The sequence below is a fragment of the Lampetra fluviatilis genome, chromosome 19 (genome assembly GCF_964198595.1).
Source record: "Lampetra fluviatilis chromosome 19, kcLamFluv1.1, whole genome shotgun sequence".
NCBI classification, from domain to species: domain Eukaryota; kingdom Metazoa; phylum Chordata; class Hyperoartia; order Petromyzontiformes; family Petromyzontidae; genus Lampetra; species Lampetra fluviatilis.
The window spans coordinates 1,769,081-1,786,252 of record NC_136293.1 but is presented as its reverse complement, the minus strand read 5'-3'; the positions used below and the strand labels follow the sequence as shown (position 1 = coordinate 1,786,252).

At 47.4% G+C, this 17,172-nt stretch overlaps 1 protein-coding gene across 2 annotated transcripts in view; it reads right to left on the bottom strand.

Moving 5' to 3' along the window:
- The window catches only part of LOC144937541 (gamma-aminobutyric acid receptor subunit gamma-2-like), a 174,046-nt gene extending 165,383 nt beyond the window's left edge, over positions 1-8,663 (bottom strand). For both annotated transcript variants that reach the window (XM_078864799.1, XM_078864800.1), the window contains exon 1: positions 8,613-8,663. The gene's annotated coding sequence lies outside the window, so the exon portion shown is untranslated. The remainder of the gene's footprint in view (positions 1-8,612) is intronic.
- Positions 8,664-17,172: the final 8,509 nt, after the last annotated feature.

Genomic DNA, 17,172 nt, shown 5'->3' with positions numbered 1-17,172 from the left:
TAGACACGTCTGCTATAATGATGATGTATGTCCTATACATAGTAGTCACTTGTCAAGTCATAGAGACACTGACAACTGAAACATCGCAGAATTAGTGTCTGATACGGTGGTCTGAGCGTCAATATTCGGGATTGTTTATCAACAAAACGTGATGCATTTATTTGCTCCAGCTAAAATTATTCACATTATTTAAGACAAGCGCAAATCAAGCACTGCATTGGCTGTGAATGTCTCAATTAGGTTTGGCACCTTTTCCACCTTAGATCAAAGCCGAAATTATTTCTTAGTCATCCCAGGTATATCACCACTGTGGAATCTACTCCTAGGCGGAGTTTGACTTCTATATTTGGGGAAATGGGCTTTGTCCCTCATATTAGGAATCACGGGCGCATATAATTGATATATTTTAATCTTAATTGTAAACGACTGAAAATAAATGAATACAATTGTACAGTTTGGGGGGGGGGGGCGTTACCACCCACCCCAAAATCCGCCCATGATCTACTGCAGCATAATTCAACAAAATACCACCAGATATCGGTATGAATCAATCCCAGCCACTCGAACACAGATGCCAACTTCCAGACTGTCCGGATCATTGGTAGCTCCAGTCACAGAGCGAAGTCCTTGTCAATTTTTGTTATTAAAAAAAAATAATGCGCGTGTCATAGATCTAGAGATTCATCCCATCGTGAGGTTGTGCAATATTCCACCACTTCCTCGGCACTGCCAATGAAGTTGAGCGCCGCCCGAACGCTTTTGTACGGTGATCATTGTAAACACAGCGGTAGAACAGTGCCAGCGCAGTCATGCCCCGGTTTACGTCGGGCTGATACATTCCTGAAAGGTGCGACAGATACGAGTATCGAAACGGCGTTAATCCAAGCGATTCACGGGGTATGCCGAGGCGTACGTGTGTGGGTTGAGGCGCGACGCGAATCAGGTCGTGGTGTTCAGAATAAAGTGACGATGTATTTGCGAAACGACATAAAAAAGGAGAGACGTATTGCTGTATGTGCCGCTATGCCACCCGGCACTTTTCAGGACTATTACTATTCCTATGCTGTAATGTGTCACCACGGGGGAGGGGGGGGGGACAAAGGGAGATGTCGGTCGAATAAGTCTGCGCCACGGTGGCTAGGAGATGTTAACTACCTCGCCTGGTATACAGGAGGTCGTGGGTTCAATCCCGACCCTGACGCCTGCTGCAGTGACGTGCGGTGAGGTCAATGGCTGGGGAGGCACTGGCTAGTGTCAGAGACAGATTCACACACTGAGGGGGGCCTGGCCTCATGGAGTGATGCAGCTGTGATAGCTCCTTCCCCTGGTGCTTTTTCATTGCAGTTTCATGACGAGACCAGCGAGCCTAAATATATTTATACACATACGTGAATTAAGTTACCTGGAGTATGGAAAGCATTGACATGAAATGAAGGGGTCTACAAACATTACATTCATGACATACTGAGATAGTAATAGGCACGCGCTTATTGCCCGCGCTCATCCAGTTACTGAGGGGTTGCGCAATCAGAGGGGTGGCTGAGCTCGTCGCTGCCTCACCTCTCGTCTCTTCCTGTATTTGCAGCGGAGCTTCGCCAATTTGGCGATGTTGACTATAAAAATGATTGGAATCGTACATAAATTACATTTATAACACAGTACAGTGGAAAATCTTAACATTTATTAAATTTTATTATTCCTTTTTTTTACTTTTAGTAACAGCTATTTTCATTGAAGTATGACAGGTGAGGCTGTGCCTCCCCTGCCTCCCCTGACCGCATGTCCCTGGCCTGCTGTAAATTTGGAGTTTGCGTGTCTCTCTCTCATCATCATCACGGTGGCTAGGATATGTTAACTACCTCGCCTGGTATACAGGAGGTCATGGGTTCGATCCCAAACGTGACGATGCCTGTATATTTAAAGTTTGCGTGGTCTCCCTGTGGTCACGTGGATCTGTATCCGTTTTATCCCTGCATATTTTAGAATCAACATGCGTTTAGAGTATTTCACTGCTATACATTTCATTTGTGGTCAGTTCGCTTCTGAAAAAGAGCCTTATAGCACAGTGGGACTTACCTGGTAAAATAACAAAAGTTTAGTTTAGGTTTCAAACTGGGACTTTTACAACCCATTTTGAGCACTCTGTATACATATATACCAAAGGATGATGTTTTCTTCTCAATATGAATAAGTAAATCATTTTTGCATAACAGTCCTTAGATTTTTACGGCTCATATTTACTCAAAACAATTGTGCAAAACAACAAACTTGTTTCGCACTATTAACACTCGTCAGCAAGCCATTACGTTTACGTGTAGATATTTTCCCATTGCTTTTTTAAAATTTCTTAGACCGGCAAAAAATATTAATTGTATGCTGACTGATGTAAAAAAATTGCTGTAGAGAAATCTCAGCAATCGTGTTTATAATTGAGATTCTCTTGAGATAACAAGTCTCACCATGTTTTTAATAAAGGTAGAAAAATAATAACAGTCGTGTTGCTGAGCATTCAGTCGAAGTGAACGTTCCATTGCATGTACCACCACATCTTTTCCGAGAAAAACTTTGCTTTAAAGTTAGCGGAGCAAAAAATTACCAAAAATATTAATTTGAATGATTCCATGACGTTAATGGCATTATTGGTTGCTGTTAACTTTTTAGGTATGAAGTTGCCATTTATTTTCTACTGCTATAACAGCTTCACAATATATATGTGTGTGTGGGGAGCAGTGGTATAGTGCTTAACACACTCTGCTACGAGCCCGGCGCCCCGAGTTCAATTCCTGCTCAGTCAATACGAGTGATAGCGATTATCTGAACCAGCCTCAAATGAGTACCTCGTGTGATGCGTAAACATCGCCACTAGGGAGACAAAGGCGTCCGGGCGTGGTGCTGGACACCCACCCCCTCGCTAACAGAACTTGCCCCAACAATTAGTTAAGGCTTTATGGGAGATCTTTGTATTTTTTTGTGAAAAGATAACACTGAAAGTTGTCTGTGATGTCAAGGCTAAGAAACAGCTTTTGTGCAGCGGTGGACAACATTAAGATGTTTACAATTATGGACTCCGTTAGGATTATATAATAGCCCTGTCAAAGCGCTAGCGACTCTAAAAATACGAGATCTGATATATAGTGGGCCGAACAGTCATCGTCCCAATGTGCAAATGAGCACTGGGCAGTGTTCATCCTATCCGTAGGATGAACATTGAACATTTCTATTGCAGAATCAATCTCGCTAAGCTGCAACCACTGTCGACTTTTCATCAAGCGATCCTCGCTTTATCAAGCCTGGCCTTGACTGGGAACTCACGTAGCCTTCCCATTGCAAGATGGGGCACCGACACAGTGACAACGAGCCAGATACAAATTGCTGCCCTGTTAAGGCAGCCTTAGATGGTTGAGATACAGCGTGCTCACGTGGTTGTGTATAAGTCTGCATGGTTGTTGTGGGTAGTGGTGGTGATGAAGATCAACCGATTGACAAAGAGACTGTTTTTGTCGAGTGTCACAATTTGGAAAACAATAACGTACAGATAAGTACAACAATTAAGTGGATAAAAATAAGATAAAAACACAACTATAAACATGCAAGGAAGTCCACACCAATACCCTGCTGAGCATGGAGACACTGTGACTGGAGTGTTTCTGCAACAAAATTACCCCACGTGGTATCATTGAATAGACCAGCTACTTATGATATCTCATACCGACAGCCCTCTGAAGTTGTTCCGCAGTCAGCACTCCTGAATCGTATACAATGCTGCGGTTGATTAAGGATCATGATGTTTGTTTGTCACGGCGCATTCCACGCGTGGGAATTTCTGCAGCTGAACATCCAATTAAACAGCTTGATCCTAAATTCGAAAAGGAACAGGTCCCTATGGGTGCTTACTCTCGTGCCATAATTGTGTCAAATTTATTTATTTGAAAAAATTGTTCAAAAATGCATTGTTGCAGCATTGTTGCGTGTGAGGACACCGCCAGGGATGGATGGTCGGTATGCAAAGGGACCCAGCTTACGAAGCTCACATTTATTTCCATATGCCATGAAGAGGAGGTGATGGGGATATATATATAACAGTGTCTCGCGTTTCAAAGGGTCGAGCTCATTTTCAGCGTCAGCAGCTGTTTCATTTCACGTGACTGCACCACCTTCTAACCCCATCTCAAATACTGTATACGTATACGAATCCCCCGATTCAAAGGATTAACATTATCATCGGCTATGGAGTATACGAACATGTTTAGCACAGTTAGTATGTATATTTATAGATTATTTTATTTTTACACAACCCATCAACCCCATAGCCTTCTGGGAGTAAAATATTTGAGCAACATTGACGTTATTCGAGAGGGATGCATTCCGGAAATGCTCGTGAATAGCACATTTCACGGATAATGATTATTTTTTTTTCATGAATTACTTTTACACGTAAATAAGCTTTCAAATGCCCGACTTTATAACTTTATCGCATCGCTTAATCTCATCACTTTATCACATCACAGTCTCTCTCATCACTTTTATCTCATTACCTTATTTCTCTTTCTCGATGCAGTCTTGTAGAGTTTGAGATGCGATTCACGCATTGCCAAAATCGCAGATTGCAAGTTCGTGAATAACGACGGAATTCTGTAAAAAGCTAATTCTGGAGCGAATGCTTCTGAAGATATATTACCAGAAACCTCGTATCAGCTTCCCTGGCCATGTGAAACCGGTGATGGTGTAGCTGCAGACACATCAGTTTAATGCGTAGTAGGCTTTCGTGACCAATATTAATCACAATAAATGCCTTTTTTGGTTAGATCGCATAAAGATAAATGTGTCGTTGACTCACCACCACTCTACGCTGACAATTAGTAAGGTTTTTCATATAAATAAAACATGTGTTGGAGAGGAAACCCACAATTAGTTACTAGTAACTTACTAGTAGTACACGTAGCTTACTAGTAACTTACTAGGAACTAATTGTCGGCTTACTCTCCAACATGCCGGTATGCTGAACTATTAACTAATTGTCACGTTTTGTTTACGTGACAAACCTTACTAACTGGCTTTCTTGGGTGGTGGTGGGAAAAAAAAATGTCTTCAGCTGCGACGGATGGACATACCAACGCCTGTGACCAAACTGGATCCGTACACACTGTGGCCTTTTGACCTCGATAACCTCTGCCACGGTCGATTTAATTTAGGTGATGTGCCCACAGGTACCTGGGGGCAGTGCAATCGAACCTTATCCACCGGTTTCTATTTGGTTCCAAATTCGACAATTGTTTGAGGGTAAGGCGCATAAGGCTAGGGATGGCCGTTTTCCTTTTATTCAGCTCCGTGTGCAATTGAGCATCTATGGGGGGGGGGGGGGGGGGGAGGATCCTGTTCTCTCCCATACATAAGGAAAAACGGCGAGAACCCGATAGAAGCATGAGGGGCCATTCTATAGACCGCAAGAACCCCCAGAACGTGCAAATCCCAATCGGACTGCGCTTCATTAACTAGTTGACACAACATTGAAGTCGGGGTCCTATGCAACCGTTTTTCCATCCCCCCAGTTTGGGGGTGGTAGGGCGAAGTCCGGACCTTCTTAGTACCCAACAAAACATACACTTTCTTCAACAATTTAGATGAAAAATGTAGGCCCTGGTCCATAAGGAGGCGTTCCTGGGCCCCGTTATCCAACACGTAACCATGAAGGAACGCTTCAGTGATGGCCGCAGCCAACTGCTCCGATAGCGGCCAAGCCACCGGCCAACGCGAAATATATTTCACCCCCACCAATAAATATTTATTTTCGTGTGGAGTGATGGGAAACGGCCTGAGAACGTCGAGCGCGACGAGTTTGTTCACCCGGGACACACAAATAGATTGCAATTTCGGATGGGCCATTTGCGGTGGGGGTTTTCAGCGAGCGAATTCCACACACCCTTTCAACACATTATAAACATCTTCTGCCATCCTGAGCTTAAGAGTCAACAATGTTTTCTGCATGCAAAGGTGCATCAATCGTTCATGTGAAGCATGTATAACTCTACCCCGCAGAGCAGTTGGCACAATGATGTTATAGCGCTTTGAGGACCACTAGGTAAATCTTTTGTCGCCCTCAAGAGACCATAAAGGAGTAATCCTGAAGGATCTCTAACCACCGGGACAGCTGCCCAGATGACTGTTCAACCCGCAGTGCATACTGGAGAGCTGCATGGTCAGTGCGTACCCCAAACTTCCTAACATAAAGGTACGGACGGTATTGTTGGACAAAATACACGATGGCCAACAACTCTCGGCACATCACACAGTAGCGCTGCTCTTCGGGCGACAGCACTCGGCTTCCATAAGCGACAACGCACTCCACCCTGTCCATGAACGGAGACAATACTGTGCCAATTGCTGTATCGAAGCCGTGTGTGTCCAGGATGAATGCCAATGAAAAATGGTGGTACTTAAGGAGAGGGGCATTGACCAGGCCATCCCGCAGCACAACAAATGCAGCCTCCTCCGCTTCCCCCCACCAAAATCTCTCACCCTTAGCATTTAGAATGTGAAGAGGTTTCGCGATGGTTGCGAACCCGGGAACAAAGTGGCGATAGTAAGACGCGAACCGTACAAAACTACGCACCTCCCCCATCAAAGTAGGGGTGGGCCATGTGCGCATGCATGTAGTCTTGTCAGGATTAGTAGGTATTCCCGATTCACTAACAATGTGCTCCAGGTAGCGAACAGACTTCTGCAAAAGATGACATTTTTGTGGCTTAAACTTAAGATTAGCCACCCGCATTTTGACAAAGACTGCACGCAACCGCTGCAAATGTTCCTTAAACGTCCGTCTAAAAAAGATCACGTCATCTAGGTAAATAAAACAGGAATCCCATTGGAGTCCCGACAGTACTATCTGTCTCTGGAACGTGGCCGGAGCCGAGTGGAGGCCCATTGGAAGGCTGTTAAATTGAAACAACCCTTGGGGTCTACGAAATGCTGTTTAACGTTTAGAACTCTCATCCAGAGGCAACTGCGAAAACCCTGACAACAAGTCGAGGGTGGAGAAGAACCGCGCACCCAAGAGGGCATCTAATGAGTCTTCCATCCATGGGAGTGGGTACACATCTGCCATGGAAACCTTGTTAAGCTTCTCGAAATCCACACAATCTCAAACTCCCATCCTACTTCTTAACAAGGACAATGGGAGCCCTCCATGGACTGTTGTATGGGGAAATGATATCCACAGCCAATATTTTGTCAACCGCCTGTCGAACATGGCTCTTCTCTACTCTTTAGTTCTTTCGGTAAAGTCATGTAGGTATAAAATAAAAGAAATCACGACGTTTTGGGCGCAACACAAGCGGACCTTGTTAAGCTTCCCGAAATCCGTTCCAGAGACAGCAACACAAGCGGATGCTTGTGTTGTGCCCGAAACGTTGTGATTTATTTTATTTTATACTTGCGTGACTTTACCGAAAGAACCAAAGAGTATGGATTCCTGCAGTCATGAAAGCTTCAAATCAAGAATGGTCCATTTCTTTCGGGTTAAATCTATACGGGTTTTTATGAAAGGGGGCGGCACTACCTGTATCAATGTGGTGATGCATCAGGGACGTGCGGCCCATATCATACTTCCCCTTACTAAAAACATCAGAAAAATCCCTGAGAAGTGCATGTAATTCGGCCCTTTAAACATTAGACAAATCGGGCTCTCGGAGCAAAGTGCATCTATCCAAGCTTTGTCCAACGCCCCTCCGTGCTCCACCGCCACCACAATTCAGGCGGACTCCGATTCCGTAGCCACGCAGCCCGCGGCGGATGCATGAGCCAGAACAGTCCCTGCTTGAATCACCGTGGCACCCAAACCAGCATTTAGCACTTGGATAAAGGGCTCCTGGTCGCCTCTAACAATGGTTTGCGCTCTCACTAGTGCAAGACCCCGGACCGCCTTATTCGAAGAGGTTAACAGAAGACCTGCTTCCGCAGCCGCAAGGGCAACAACCATCTGAGCACTGGGGGGAATTCGAATAGTCTCCCTCACCAGGGCCTGAACTGTAGCATTAGCTGTACACAATCAAGTCGAAGAGGACAGAAATGCCAACCGGCAGCCCAACGGCAGCTCAATGCACCCTTGATCCATCAAGATTTTAAGGGGCATTCTGCCAAGATAATCTGTCCCCAACAGACCGGGTACAGCCAATGACTTTGAAACAAGCACCGGACCTGTCATCTGGATCTCGCCAATACAGACTGTCACTGATATTTTGCCAATGATACCCAAAGACTCACCATTTGCGGCAAAACATGGAGTTCCGATGGGGCTCTGATGATGATAATTATGCGGCAGCGTATTAAAAATCATCTCAGAAATGATGGTAGCGGATGCTCCAGTGTCATTGAGCATCCGTATCTCAACACCTTGCACAGTTCCGATAATTGCCGATGATCCTGCCGCCGCAGCGACAATATGATGTCCCAACGTGGACCACTGACGTGGTCGCTGCGGCCATCTGCCACCCGACACAACCCGATCGACATGCTCTGTAACACAACGAGGGGCATCATCACACGAATCTGGCCCAGCATATGAACAAGATGCATGAGGTCACTGACAGCCGGGTGTGTGATGCATCACGACTCACCTGAGGGCTCTGGGGAGCGGAGGCCGGCCGGGCTGAAGATGGCGATGTCATGGAGAAGTTCCCCTGGAGACATGACCTGGCAAGCCGCACTTAAGGCACCCCTCGAGCGAAGAAAAGTCCCATTCCACTGGTCCCAGCCCGCTCGCCGATGCACATCATACTTTCCCTGGAAATCCACGTCGACCGATGCGCAGACCTTGGGGGGGGGGGGGGGGGTTCTGCGTTCTCCAGCATCTCCGAACGACCTGTGCAAGCAGCCATCCCAGCTTGCCGTTACAAGTTAAAGTGTGCTTAGATGCAGCGCGCAACCTTGAGCGAAGACAAGTCATCTTCTTCCTTGGCGGGCAGAAAAACGTTAAATTCGTGTGCCAGCATCAACATACATTCCAGCACAAATGAGTTCAACCCCGCAAGCTCCATCTTCGGGTAGGCAACCAGCGCCAGCTACATCAGTGCACTGCAGAAGGTGAGGGTGCATCTTAGTTTCCCCTTGTCTTTGCATGGTGAACTTCTGTCGAACATTTAATGGTGGGTCGAAGATAGCCGCCATCTGCATGAAGGCTTGCGGCAGCGTCACTCTGTCCATGGGTGGGATGGCGTAGAACGCTGCTCTCCCTGCGAGTTAGGTGGGAAATCCAATTTAGCGGGAGTCGCGTCCTGTCCGGCCAACAAAATGGCGGCTGCTTGCGCAGCCAGCAGCTCCCCCTTTTCCCGTGCGTGGCAACCAGCAGCAGCAGGGCTGTCCACGTGCGGCTCCTGCACTCTGGCATATTCCTCGGGCTCCTCCATGTCGAGCTTGGCCACTAGCGCTGCAGCTGTGAATAACAAGTCGGCAAGGCGCTCTCCTGAAGACGACAGCGCAGAGACGTCGGTTTCCTCCCGCTGCTCTGCTGGGACAGCCGCCTCTTGAAACTTTTCTGGGGTCGCAACACTCGGGGTTGTTTGGGGAATCACATCCCCACCGTCTTCCCCATCCGAAGACACCATGGTGAGCAGCTTCTTTCTTGTAAGCATCGTGCTACTCTAGAGTCTCTCACAACTAATTTTTGAACTTTTGATGCCAGATGTAGTGGGTTAGCCTGATTCAGGAGGCAACACCACTTATTCTCCAACCACAATGGTGTAACTACATAAATGGGTCAGGTCTGTTGGCACACTGCCTGATCCACGATGCCAAGCCTACGAAGACCAAAGATCGGACAAAAGATGTAGCACGGTGGGTTCCATTCTAGCAAACAGAACCAATGCAGCCCCGGGACCCCCCTTTTATGCCCCTCAGCGCGGCCCCGCTCTGCTCTCGGACACGCCTCCTTCCAAAACCCACTAGAAGGTTCTAGGTCACCTTCCACGTATCCCTTGCCTGGCTCTGCCCTTGTCCACGCCCCCTTCTGGAACTCACCAGAAGGTATACTCTTTGGTTCTTTCGGTAAAGTCACGTAGATACATTTTTTAAATAAACAATGGATACTCAGACCGCACAATCTGCAATACTGTATCCTCAACCATGGGGAGACAACCATCTGAGGACCCAATCAAAACCATCACCTTGCCATACATATCAGGTGTTACCAAAAATATTTCCAAAATCTTAAATAAACACAAGAAGTCCGATTCAATACAGTACACAAAATCCGTGATTTGATCCCATCTGTGAAGGATGTAATTCCTGACATGCAATACCCTGGTGTCTAAAAACTAAGGTGTCTGCGGCAGCAGTTACATTGGGGATACGAAACGACATGTCTCGGACCGTGTTCGCGAACACAAGGCAGATTTGAAACAAGGCAGAACCAATACCTTTGCATTGGCATATCATTGTTATAATGCAGTGAGCTCGCATGATATTGTTTTTTTCCGAGACGAAGGTACTCTGCAAACCTTCGGGCTACCATCAAAGATTTGTCCATGAAGCCATCCAGATATATAAACACAGACAATTTCAACTGAGAAGATGGATATAAGCTGAGCAATCATTGGAAGGACGTTATTAACCAAGCAAAGTCATAACTTGCTGTGGTGCTTCCATTCTTCCCTGCCGTTTGGCTGTTATCTCCCACTCTCTGAGTTGCATTGCCCTGTTAGGTACCTCTGAACTAACGGTCTGGGGTCTCACTAACATGGCCACCTCTGCTCCCTTAGCCTCGATGTATCAGTGGTTCAGGCTGTGTGTCTCACTAGCGCAACCACCGTTGCGGTAGTTTTCTTGCGTGGACGCGCTTGCCTCACAGCACATTTGGCAGCGCCGCAGCTTGTGTTACACATAACCATGACATTAACTTGCTAATCCCCGTAATCTCCCTGTCTAATCTCTCCCATCAACATAGTGCAATCTCCCATTAACACTGCTGTTGTGCGCATATGCGGGGACGATACTCTTATGCGGCGACGGAAGCTCATTTCATGCTAATCTCTGTCCCTAATCTCCCCCATTAACACAACTGACATGCTTGCGTCCGAGGATGGAATTCCTTTCCAGCTCAGACTCCACTTGCTTGCCCATCGCCATGTAAATAACCTCTTGTTGTAACAGCTCTCTCACTGGTTCAGCAGTTTCACTGCTGGATTCTTTTTTTCAACCTGAGGTCGACTGCTACACCCATTTTAAACCTTTAAAACAGTCTGCCTCAGCAGCTGTCCCCCTCTTTTAATTCCTGATGACGAACGCTTGTGTTGCGATTGAAACGTCGTGATATATTATTTTTATTTTTATTTTTTTTTCTACCTAGGTGACTTTACCGCAAGAACCAAAGAGTATGGATTCCTGCAGTCACGAAAGCTTCAAATCAGATTTCACCAGAAGGTTTTTGGGCCTTATAACATGTGAAGTATTCGGAATGACGGCGGGAAACCACTTGACGGGTAGCACACTTTATTAAATCTTGTCTTCCCACAATAACACGTGTGGTCACTATTTCTCACACTACACACTCCACTTGACACGTGTGGTCACTACAACTCACGCTGCACATTCCACTTGACACGTGTGGTTACTACGGCTCACGCTGCACGCTCACGCTACACGCTCACGGTGCACGCTCACAGCCACTCCAGCCCCGTAGCGTCCGTGGAGCCTACAGACCCACCCCAGCTTGGGCGTGGGTCACGACCTCTGGGTCCCGCGGGCCGGCCCTCACACGGACGTTCGGCCCCGGGTCCCAAGGTCCCGCCTCTGAGCCACACAGGGCCCCGGTCCCTACAAGGACAGCGGGACTAGGTGCCTCAGGGCCCTATCTCTTCCTCCTCCGTCTTCTGTCTTCACTGGTCACGCACTCCCCGTGCGCCTGTGCGCCCCGCCTTCTATAGCCTCCGCTCCCGGGAGACGGAGCGTATGCGGACCGCGACGTGAGCACCCCCTTAGTTGACCAATCCCCACGCGCTGCCACACGATCCCCTCGCTGTCAGCGCGCGTCACCGATACCCAGCCAATCACCGCCTCATAACCCATGACCCCGCGCTGACCCATGATCCTTCACCGTCAGCGCGCGTCACCAACACACACAGCCAATCACTACGCGCTGGCACACGATCCTTACCCCAGCGCGTATCACCACTACACATGTACCCTCTGTCACCTTTGGCCTACATCCCATCACGTGCCCCTGCCGGCCAATCGGGCTACTATGTCCTCGATTGCCCCCTACTCTGCCAGCCCCAGAAACCTCTTCAATGACATCACACCGTATACTCTGTTGGCAGGGAGGGCTACCATACCCACTATTCCTCTCTCTGATGGTAGATGGCGGTAAGCACCGTAGTGACCCATTATATGTCACTACATCACCCCCTGCTCGTAAAACTCAGCCATCCCAGCTGATCACTATAACTCAAGCAACTGCCTCACCAAATGTTTAAGAACAACAACAAATTAAGCAGCAACCGTCGACAAAACAATATGTACGTAACCGAGGAGCACCCAAAAAATATATTTCCGTGAACACATGACCAACGCAACCCCCAAACAATGTACACCACCCAACACCCATAAAAATGTCATAACCCACGAGCACTTGAAGGACCCAGTACAACCGGCAGCACAATCCAGCTCATGTGTGCGATCCGCAATGGTGTTGGGATAAATAAGACGGTGGGGAAAAGGGTCATTTAAAACGGACGTGCTTCGAACATGTCCTAGCCGCCGGGTCCCCAGGTGGGGTGGGTTCGGTCGCCCCGGGGGTCCCTGGGACGACTTGAAGACAGCCTCATGGGAGCAGCCCCTCCTGGGAAGAAGACACGACATGAGGAGAAGGAGCAGGTGCCAACTGCTCTGCATTCTTTAATAGGCATCCGGTGGCTCCTGGGGCATCGCGCACTGAGATCATGTGGGTGGAAGAACAGACATCCACTGAGGCACGACCTCCGCGGTCGTATGCCCCAGCTCATAAGACACGTCAACCACCCAGCCTTTGGGTAGTGGAGATGAAGGGATCCCGAGAGGCGGACAAAACCGTTTCAGCCGTGACAGGTGAACATACCAATGCCTACAACCAAACTGGATCCGTACACACTCAGGCCTTATGACCTCAATAACCTCCACCCGGCCCTGCCATGGTCTATACAATTTAGGCAATGTGCCCACAGATACCTGGGGGCAGTGCAACCAAACCTTACCCCCCGGTTTCTCTTTGGTTCCAAATTCCCGGAGCCACAACAGCCTATCATTAGCAGCTTGTCACCTGGCCGAATTCCCTCGGGATGCCTCCCTCACATCCGACAATCGTTTGAGGGTAAGGCGCATAAGGCTCGGTATGGCCGTTTTCCTTTTATTCAGCTCCGTGTGCAATTGAGCATCTATGGGTGTCCCATTCTCTCCCATACATAGGGAAAAACGGCAAAAACCCGGTAAAAGTGTGAGGGGCCATTCTATGGGCCACAAGAACATCCGGAACGTGCAAATCCCAATCGGACTGCGCCTCGTCAACTAGTTGACACAACATTAATGTCAGAGTCCTATGCAACCTTTCCACCATCCCACCATTTTGGGGGTGGTAGTTGTATTAATATCACACCTGTGGTATTAGCCAGGGCCGCGTGTTGGGTTTGAACAGCGAATCTCTGCAATAAATAGTCATTGTAATTATGCCCCTTTGTCATAGAATGACTCATTCTGTGTAACGTATCAAGTGTACTTATAACCAATAATTCTGCATTAAAAGGTGTTCCTGCATACTAAAACTTCATCTCCCGTGGTCATTCCATAGAGTTAACAAAAAATGGAAATGTGCCCAACAGTTCATATCCATTGGGATTGTAGCACCGAACAGTCGGGACTGCCTGCATTGAGCTGCATGAATTAAAAAAAGAGCTGACAACATTGCATTTTAGATTATCTTAATACAGTTCCAGGAAAACTACTGACACTCGCAGAAAACTGTGATTTTGTGCTTAATCAAGACTCTATTGACTTATGGGTCTCGCTTTGGCCACTGCAATGCACTATTCATACAAATCTATATCTGTGACGTTTAATGAACTAGGCAACTAGAGCTCCGGATTCATTAATCCCTAATATACTTCCGTGCATAATACAAATAAGAAAGATATATGTACACTTTGTGAACCTTATATATATGTACGTAGTTAAATACTTTATTTACAGATAATAATTTTTTTCATTGAAGAAAGCACCGTGCACATTTGTACAATTAGTAAGACCATCCGTATGAAGAGGAGTCGGAGACTCGTTAAGCACTTCTTTATTATTGAAGCCACAGCCACACTCGTTCCTCAAAACCAACCTATAACACGCGTTTCACAGCCCCTTTTAAATCCTATATCTCCACCCCACTTCCTAATCTACATCTCTGTCCCGCGCGCTGTGTGCGTGTGACGTCAGTGCCCTTCAACCCTTGACCCCCGTCTAGTGTATTCCCGTGCGTGTAATTGGTGTGCGCTATGTTGAGTGTGGAGATTGTGTGCCTGTGTGGTGCGATTGTGTGAGGATGGCTCGGACATCCACTACATCACCACCCCCCCCTCCCTCTTTGCGACAGAGCTGTCCTCGGCTCAAACAACTGTGCGCCTTGGCCGGTCAAAAATAACCGTGGCCAGGTGCATGTGGAGGAATGCTGCTTGGAAGGGAGAACAAGTGTGTGCTTATTGAGGGATGGGACAGCACGTCGGTGTCCATTTGCAAGAGTGGAAATCGACTCTCCATTCTTAAAGCGGGTTGTGCAAGTGTTATGCATGGACCAACCATTGTTTGATGTAGTGATTTGGAATGTGTTGGGGGCACGCCAGCTGGGAGACCCTGATACGACTGGGCTGCAGCAACATGAGGTTAGGGTAAACACTAAAGGGGCAGACATTGCCCAAGTTGTGGTTACTCGTGAGCAAGGAAAGAAGGCCAAAATGCCGGTGAAACCCTTAAAGATGGTAACCATACTAGGGCAGCAGATGACATCACAAGAGCTGAAGGAACTACAGACCTCGGATCCGAGTTTAACAACTTTGTGGGAAAAAGCTAAGCTAGGTCGGGCCCTTGAAACAACCAATGGAACTTCTAGCCAACTTATGGTCATCATTGCTGTTTTACAAAGAAAATTCCAGAGTCCAAGGGTGGACAATGGGAAAATGTTCACGCAGTTGATTGTCCCACAGAAATTACGAAATCAAGTGATGGCTCTAGCAGATGATTCGTTTATGGCTGGGCACATGGGCGTTATGCGGACGCTGACTCACATATTGGCACATTTCCATTGGCCCGGAGTGGCCAGAGACATAGAGCGCTACTGTCAATCATGCGATATCTGTCAATGGACAGTTGGAAAGGGCAGAGTAAGTAAGGTGCCATGAGGGCAGATGCCGTTGATTGACACACCTTTACAATGGGTGGGTGTTGATTTAGTAGGACCTCTTCTAGTGACAGAAAGGGGACACCAATACATTTTAACGTTGGTGGAATACGCTACTCGTTACTCCGAGGCTGTGGCATTAAAAACGATTGAGACGGCTGAAGTGGCAGAAGCTATGGTCGAAATCTTCAGTCGCGTTGTGGTACCCACTGAGATTTTGACAGATAGAGGGGCACAATTTACGGCAGATTTGATTAAGGAGATCAGTAGACTCCTGTCTGTCTGACAGCTGTGGACGACCCCGTATAACCCAAAAATGTAATGGGCTGGTCGAAAGATGTAATGGGAAGTTGAAGAACATGCTGCGATGTATGTCGTCAGAGCAGCCTCGAATGTGGGACAGATATTTACCAGCTTTACCTTTTGCCTACAGAAAAGCACCACAAGAAAGCTTGGGGTTTGCCCCATTTGAGTTGTTATATGGTCGCTCAGGGCGTGGACCCGTAAGTATACTTAAAACACTGCGGTCAAAAGACGAGACTGAGGAAGAGGTGAAGATGACCTGCCAGCATGTTTTTGAGCTCCGGCAGAGGCGAGAGCAAACCTGCCAATTGGCTAGAGAGTCGTTGAGGACAGCTGCAGGGAAGCAGAAGCGACAATATAATCGATGCGCTAAAGACCGGAAGTTTATAGTAGGCGATTTCGTTCTACTGTTGTTGCCAACCGAGCAAAACAAACTGCTGTTGAGATGGAAAGGTCCGTATATGGTAATTGGAAAGGTGGGAGTGACATATTACAGGGTAGAGGTCAACGGGACCGGACACCTGTGTCATGCCAACATCCTAGAGAAATATATTGAGAGAAAGGCCCCCTGTTTTGAAGCCTGATGTGGCATCACCCACTTGGAGGTCGTGATGGGGGGTAACATTTGCTTTGCTGAAGATGGGGAGGTAGGCGAGGAACCAGGAATTGGTCTGGTACCATTAAACGGAATGCAGAAGAAGGGTGGCAGGCCGTTAGTGTTGGCACTGACCGAAGGCCCCAACAACAGCAACAAGTGTAGAACCTCTTGCAAAGGTATAATGGGGTACTCACAAGTAGACCAGGCAGTACAGAACTAGTTATCTTCCGCATCATGTTGACAGACAACACGCCTGTGAGACAGAACCTATACCCTGTACCAATCGCAGTGAAGGATCAAATCGATCATGAAGTGGAAGCAATGCTTAACATGGGGGTGGTTGAGGAGTTAGACTCTCAGTATTCGAGCCCTGTTGTCTGTGTGGGGAAGAAGGATGGCACAGTGCGATTCTGTGTGGATTATCGATGCTTGAATAGAATCACAGTGGCAGATCCTGAGCCCATCCCAAACATTGAGTCGTTGTTCATGCAACTGGGGGGATCCCAGTACTTTTCAAAGCTTGACCTTACAAAATGGTACTGGCAAATACCAGTGTCAAAGAACGATCGGCACAAGATCGCCTTTGCAACTCATGATGGACTGTATGATTTTACGAAAATGCCCTTCGGTGTGGTAAATGCACCGGCAGTCTTCTTGGTTCTTTCGGTAAAGTCACGTAGAAGGGAAATAATAAAATAATAAAAATAAAACATAATTAAATAATTATCACGACGTTTCGGCCACAACGCAAGCAGGTCTGTCAAAAAGACAGCGTCTTCAGACGCTGTCTTTCCAACAGACCTGTTCTTCACCTGAGGACGGCTGCTAGCGTTGTGGCCGAAACGTCGTGAGAATTAGTTTATGTTTT